Here is a 7965-nt window from a genome sequence, read left to right as displayed (position 1 = left end):
TTAATATACCGTATTTTCTACCATACATGTCGCATCGCCTATGAGGCTCAATGGGATTTACTTGTCTAAATAAAGGTTGAATGAATAAGTCCAAATATGTTTAATAAAGTGGAAAAATCTATGACTACGTCGCTTCACCGTATATATCGCATCTGTTATGCGTCACCGCTGGCGCGTTGCGTTTGTTAGGCGTCACCACCGACAACCCGGAAATGTGGGCCGTGTTGTGCCAAAAATTGATTGGCTGCCAAATGGGGACCGCGGGAGCGTGCACGGGAGGACTTTAACAAGAATTTAACAAGATTAACACTTAGAAATAATTGTTTGCTCAAAATTATAGTAAAGGCGTGTCTCAGTCTAACTTTTCCTTAATAAATTCACTTTGACGGTCAAATCAGCTGCATTTTAGGGCTACAACAGGGGCCAGACATCCAGCGTTTAAAGTCTTCATGTAAATAAACCAAGTTTTACAATGATCTGTTATCTTTAAAATGTCTTTATTTTATTGCAATGAATCATAAATGCAATGAACAGAACCCAACAATGTTCAGTCAGGTCATCTGGATGGTTTCTTTAATTTATTATTTAAAAAAAAAATTTTTTTTTAGTTCTTTTTTTTTCAACATAAAATAAAAAATGTCCAGATGACCTGACTGAACATTGTTGGATTTTATACCTGGATTATTGAGCATAAACTTTGGTGAATAAACAGAACCCAAACCCAGAACACCCCCCACCCCCCTTCACCCAGAATTTAAAAAAAAAAAAATATATATATATATATATATATACATATATATTTTAATGAAGTTATTGGTGGGCCGGATTGAAGTCATCTGTGGGCCGGAAATGGCCCGTGGGCAGCTGGTTCATGAAATATTTTGCTAACAGACAAACGGGGCTGATATATGGAGGTTTGGACAATTATCTCAAGCAATGAGAAGCATGTGGAATATGTGCTGTTAATTACTCTGAGCAAAAATCACACCAAGCTTTAGCACAATTTCTGTGTTTCAGTAGCTATTTTAGTGTTCTCTTGGTTCCGTTGGCTGTGGAGGCCATCTTTAATTAAGTTGTCTCCAAGCGTTAGTCAGTTTAAGAGGTACATCCAACACTGAACGCTTTATTAAGATTTATCATTTCGGGTTATGAGATATTTTGCTAATAGATTAACAAAGTTGCTATCGTCAGTCTTGAGATTATTGCCATTTTTATGTTTATTAGTCAGTTTGCTGTGACAGCCAAATTATGTTGATTCCAGCAGTGATGTGAGCTTACATCAAGTTATTATTTTCAGAGAGTTTCATTCAGAATTATGAGATATTGTGGTAAAAGACACAGCGACACAAGCATCATCCCCCACCTTTTTGGAGGTGGGTAATAATAAAACACCATGCTGTCTTCTTACTCCAACATTGTTGGGCTGAGAATGTTTGTTCATGGCTTTGTGTTTGTTGTTATAGAGGTGTAAATGTGTTTCCTCCTTCATCTGCTGCATCTTCCTGCTCCTCCTCCTCCTCCATGTCTCATCATCATCGTCAATCTGTGGCTGTCACTCGGAGCCGGACAGTGACTAACGACACTCCCAGTCAGTCAAACACTTATCACCGCGCAGGTAACACACAGGCCTGAAAATGACTGACATGAAATGGAAACGTCTCTCATTCTGTGGGATTGAAGTGAAATATTAGCTGTGGGAGAGATGGCAGCTGATAAGAAGCTCCCCCGGTTTGAGCTGGAATTGTGGAGGTCCAAGTTTTATTACATTACTTTATACATATATATATATATATATATATATATATATATATATATATATATATATGTGTGTGTGTGTGTGTGTGTTTTATTTTTTCATTTACCCTTTATTTATACAGGTAGTCTCATTGAGTCACGATAACTCATTTTCAAGAGAGACCTGTTTAGGGAGCAAATGGTGGGGGTTAAGGGCCTTGCTCAGGGGCCCAGAGTGAGGCAAATGAGGGTGGAGGCAGGTATGGTTGTTTCACCTTTTCCACACACATTTTGACGTTGACGGTACCGTGAGTTGAACCAGCGACTTCCGCTCACCGGCCCAACTGCAAACCTCTGTGCCACCACTCCCCCGCAAATATACATACATACATACATACATATATAAGAATCTTTTATATAGTATATATATATAAATATATATACTATATATATAAATATATACACCATGCTTTTTGCTGTATAAGTTGGACCTTTTTCATTAATTAGCATGCCCTGCGACTTATACAGCGAAGCGACTTATTTATGATTATTTCCCCACATATTTATAACCCAATTTTTGGCTGAGAGCTGACGATTTCATTCATTCTGACAAGGAAAATATTGAGCACTACCATTTTCAGCCACTAGAGGGCACTCAAGTCATATGGCAAGCCAAGTGCCGCGTTAATAGGTAAAAGTGGCTTTTAATGACACACTTGGCTTGCCATACCAAGCCACCTTCGTCTCACACCAGAACTCCTGGAGCAAGCTTCAAATCAGCTGTATTTTCCACACTGCCCAGGCGAAATGCAACTAATATGACCATTAAAGTGCATTTATTAAGGAAAAGTTCAACTGAGACACACCTTTGTTATAATGTCGAGCAAACAAATAGTTGTTTTTGGGTGGTTATCTTGTTAAATTCTTGTTAAAGTCCTCCCGTGCATGTGGCCGCCTTTTGGCAGCCATTCGATTTTTGGCACAACACTGGCCTACGTTTCCGGGTGGTCAACGGTGACGCATAATAGACGCGACTTATAGGGCAAAGCGGCATATTTATGTTTTTTTTCACTTTATTAAAAATATTGGCACAGATGTGACTTATACGACGATGTGACGTTTACAGTGGAAAGTACGGTATATATTATTTTATTTTTTCCTGATGAAGAAGAAGGTAATGTATAGAAAAAAGTTTACATTTAATTTTTGTTGTTGTATTATTTACAAACCCCATAACAAAAAATGTTGGGATGTTGTTTAAAACGTAAATTACAACAGAACGCACGCTAATTTGGATATTTTTTTTTTTATTATTATTTTGAGTTTTAAGGCAGCAGCACATCTAAAACTCTTTAGACAGGGACACATTTACAACTGTGAAGCATCCTCTTTTTTTAGCAACTAGTAAAGTCTATTACTACTTAAATCATTAGGTGCATGAAAAAGTGCCAAATTTAGGAATCGTTATGGGTAAACAGTAAAAAAAAAAAGAGCTGAACCAAAAAAAATTGGTCTTTGGAATGTAGTTTGGAATGTAGCAGCCATTTATTCAGGGTATATATATATATATGGTAAATTATAAATGGACTGTAATTATATAGCGCCTTTCTATCTGATCAAGATACTCAAAGCATTTTACACTACAATCTGTGCCTCATTTACCCATTCATACAGCACTCTACTAGATTTCTACAAAGCTAATTGAGCAAATCATTCTAAAAAGACTAATCAGAGCTTTATTTGTTTATTTTTTTATTTACCCTTTATTTATACATCCTGATGCATGCTCAATAATCCAGGTATAAAAATCCTTATAATAAATCTTTATTTATACAGGTAGTCTCATTGAGCCACGAGAACTCATTTTCAAGAGAGACCTGTTTAGGGAGCAGATGGGGGGGTTAAGGGTCTTGCTCATGGGCCCAGAGTGGGGTGAATGAGGGTAGGAGCAAGTGTGGGTGCTTCACCTACCCCACCCACATTTTTGATGTTGTCGGTACCGGGGCGTGAACCGGCGATCTTCCGATCACAGGCCCACCTTCTCTAACCTCTGCGCCACCACTCCCCTTATCACATTCATACGCCGATGGGACACACATCGGAGGCAACGAGGGGTTCAGTGTCTTGCCCAGGGACACTTCAGCATGTGACTGCTGGTAGATTTGAACCCCCAACTCTTGCATTGGATGATGACTGCTCTAACCACTCAGCCACAGCCGCCCCCCCACACATATTTAATTTCTATGTTTAGGATTTACGTTCTAGTCTGTCTCAAATTCACTGAAACATGTTAATACATAATACTTTACAAAAAAATTATAACAAATTATCCATGATATAGCCACTATGTTTCACATAGACAAGAGCACATCTCTGTATGAGTTAGATTTATTTTCAGATATTTGCACCTTGCACAGCTCGTTTTACACAACCTTCATGCATAGAGGTGGCAGCTCTTCCAACTGAGCCCCATTTTCAAACAGAAATAAACAAAAATGTGTATTTTACTCTGCTCGAAAGGTCCATTTGTTTTGACGGTAACAGACTCTACCAAACAGTCTGTAAACAACTAGGAAAATTTAAAAAATGGTGCTGGAGTTTTTGGAGGGAAATCATCATTCTTGTCTGATGTTGGCTTCTAGTTGGTCGATAGTCCTGAATCTTCATTAGACTTAAAGTTTCATTCTGCACAAAATGTTGTATTTTTTTATTTTTTGTGAGAGTTCTGGACTGCCTGCAGACCAGTCCAGCACCTGGTCTCTTGTACCATAAAGCCATGCTGTTGTTGGAAGCAGTATGTGATTTAACATTGTTAGACCTTCCCTGATAAAAGACATCATCTTTATGGGAGCTTGTGATGCTGTTCTAAAACCTGTATATATTTTTTTGCATTAATGGTACACTTGCAGATGTGCAAGCTGCCCATGCCATAGGTGCTCATGCACCTCTATACCATCAGAGTGGCAGTCTTGTGTACTGGTCTCTCTCATTATTTTCCAAAAAGCACGTGGCATTAATGGTTTCTAAAAAGAGTTTCAAAATGTGACTGGTCGGACATCAGAAGAGTTTTTCTTCACCTCAGTCCATTTCATCTGAGCTTTGGTCCAGAGAAGATGGCAGCATTTTGTGTGTGGTGTTTCTTCTTTGCATGATAGAGCTTTAACCTGCATTTATGCATGGCTTGGTGAACTGTGTTCACAGACAAAGACTTGTAGCGTTCCTGAGCATATTTTTAATGCTGTGCCACCCGATTCCGATCATCCAATATTTAATTTTGACCTTGTACACTGTGAACTGAGCTTTCTCCAGATTCTTGAAATCTTTTGATGATGCTACAAACTGTATGATGGGAGATTCCATATCTTCCCTATTTTCAATTGAAGAACGTTATTCCTAAATTGTTCCACTATTTTTAAACAGATTTTCAGTCAGATGAACCTCTGTCCATCTTTACTTAAGATTCAGCTCACCAGTCCTCTTACTGGCCAGTTGCCAAATAACATTCATTCAACCTTTATTTATACAGGCTAGTCTCATTGAGCCATGAGGACTCGTTTACAAGAGGAACCTGTTCCAGACAGAACATATAAAGTACAGACAATAATAACAAAAAACTATAGTAAAAATGCAGTTAAAATAAGAGTAGTGTATAAAACAATAAAACAGGGTGAAATACTAAAAATAAGAACATATTTGCTTTGATTTTTCTATTGACCTTATCAAATGTTTGAAGCCCCATAAAGAAATTAAGGTAAAAACTTCAGATCTTGTTGCAAGGTGTTCCAGGTTGCAGGAGCACAGTAAGAAAAAGTATTTTTGCCAAGTTTGGTCTGCACTGAAGGAACTCTGCAGATAATGATGGTCTGAGAGTGCACGCTGTAACTGCACTGACGACGTGACATGTAGGAGGAGATATAAGAAGGTAGCAGACCGAGGAGAGATTTATAGATGAAGATGAACCAGTGTGAGAGTCTACGTGTAGATAATGACCAACTGACCAATGAGTACAGAGTGCAGTGATGGGAACGGTAGTTAAAACCAGTTATGAATCTTATCGCACCATGGTAGACAGCATCCAACATCTGCAAGCAGCTGGCAGGGGCATTCATGTAGATAATGTCACCATAGTCATTGGTCGATAGGAGGTAGCGGTTACAAGGTGTTTTCTGGCATTTAGGGTTAGGCAAAGTCTATTTCTAAAAAATAAACCCAGTTTTAATTTCAGTTTCTTTAACAAGTTTTCGAAATGTGGTTTAAATGAGAGATGAGCATCGGCCAAAATTTGCAAATATTTGTAAGAATCTACAAATTCGATAGGAACACCATGCATGGATGAGATAGGAGGAAGAGTTGCTGGCACAGACTTTCTGTTGGAAAACAACATCCCTTTGGTTTTATCAGCATTTAGCACCAGTTTGAGATGGAATAAGTCTGACTGTATCCAGCCATTAAATTTAAAATTACCTTACATAAAAAGGAATGATTTCTTAGTTTAAACATTTGAGATGTGTAAATAAAATATGGGTTTATGAAATGTGCAAATCATTACATTCTGTTTTCATTACGCTATGTCCTAATTTTTCAGAAGTGTAGTTACAACAAAGACCCGTCTTAATTTATTTTATTGGAGTTTTGTCTTTTGAAGAAAACAGTGCTCGGAATCAGTGGGTCACTGTTGATACACAAAGCACCGACTCCCTGAGGCTTTTTATTGTCCACAAGAACCAGGCCGTAAGCCAGATGAAACCAAACTGCAGCCAGCTCTGTCACCAGGTCACATATGTTTACTGGGTCTCTCCTATTACTCATAAACTCCACTAAGTCCTGCCTCGAGTCGTCCTTTTCGTTGTATCACACATCTCCTTCATGCACACACACACACACACACACAGACTCAATTCCCCCTGTGCAGAAAGATAGATGGGATGTTCCCAAACCACAGGTGCTGCTCTACTTGTGAGTCTTTTGCATTCTTCTCCGCACCATCCAGATCTGCTCAGTTTTTACTTGTACTTTTTTCCCCAGTGATCTCCAGCATACGTGGGGGTGTTGGTATAATGAGAAGCATGAATTTTAAAAATATACATCAGGCCTGGGGTTGAGAAAGTTTTACAAGAAACTTCATATCGTCTTGCTTTTTCTTTGGGCTCTAACACCACTAGATGGGGTTAGTTTCATTTCTATCCTGAGGAAGAGAAGATGGTGACACAACCTTTACTTGCTCTGTTAAGTAAACTGCACCATCTGCTGGCTGAAAATCTGAGACCTTAAACACCGGATCCAACTAGAACAGGGGTCTGCAATCTTTTTGATCAAGGAGCCATTTCTGTCCCTTCACTCATTAAATAAAAAAGAGCCCAGAGCCACGAAACCTGCAACAACTGTGAAGATCAACTGGTGGCCCATGGGCAACTTTGAGGTAGCTGGAGGGGGTTTTACTGGCCAGTGGAGGTGACATTTTAAAACTAATAATCAATAATGAATTTCAACATTTATTGATATTTGTACATTTTGGGACAAAATAACTTTATGATGTAAATGGTAAATGGACTGTACGTGTATATATTACGCTTTTCTATCATATCAAGACACTCAAAGCACTTTACACTACAACCTGTGCCCTCATTTACTCATTCATACAACACTCTACTAGATCTATACCAGGGGTGCCCAAACTTTTTCCCTGAGAGGGCCAAATGAAAACATACAATTCATGAAATACAAATCCATCTTTAAGTAAAGTCTGTTTATTTATTATACAGTTATTTAACCTTAGCTTCTGAATAATGAACATTACAGAACACAAAATGTAACAAATAAGTCAAATATAAGAAAGTAAAACAAATGTCAAAATTTGGGGATTTCAGTATGTATATGTGGTGCAAAATGTAAAAAAAAATTTGCATGTCCAACAGCAACACAACTTAACAGCAACGATAATATGAACATAAATGTACAGTCCCATATGTACGGTAGTTCATTCATTCAACCTTTATTTAAACAGATAAATCACATTGAGCCTCGAAGACTCATTTACAAGTGAGACCTGTTTGGACAAACACAACCAGTTTAAGCTGTGTAAGCAGTTTAACAGTTTAACTGGACACATGTAGGAGTTGGAGACGAAAAAAATTCGTATCAGACTTTTTTTTTTCCAGCCTGAGAAAAAAACCCTCTAATATTAAAAAAACACCTCGCACAAACAAGCACATAGTGACATATACATTCTGC

The 7965-nt window shown here is 38.2% G+C and overlaps 1 protein-coding gene across 1 annotated transcript in view; it reads left to right on the top strand.

The window, feature by feature from the left end:
- tmem108 (transmembrane protein 108) overlaps nt 1–7965 on the top strand; it is a 28124-nt gene that overhangs the window by 13810 nt on the left and 6349 nt on the right. The gene's annotated exons all lie outside the window — the stretch shown is intronic.

The sequence above is a fragment of the Nematolebias whitei genome, chromosome 20 (genome assembly GCF_014905685.2).
Source record: "Nematolebias whitei isolate Nwh7 chromosome 20, NemWhi1, whole genome shotgun sequence".
Classification (NCBI taxonomy): Eukaryota; Metazoa; Chordata; class Actinopteri; order Cyprinodontiformes; family Rivulidae; genus Nematolebias; species Nematolebias whitei.
The sequence above is the reverse complement of the archived record's forward strand: the minus strand, read 5'-3'. Positions and strand labels throughout refer to the sequence as shown.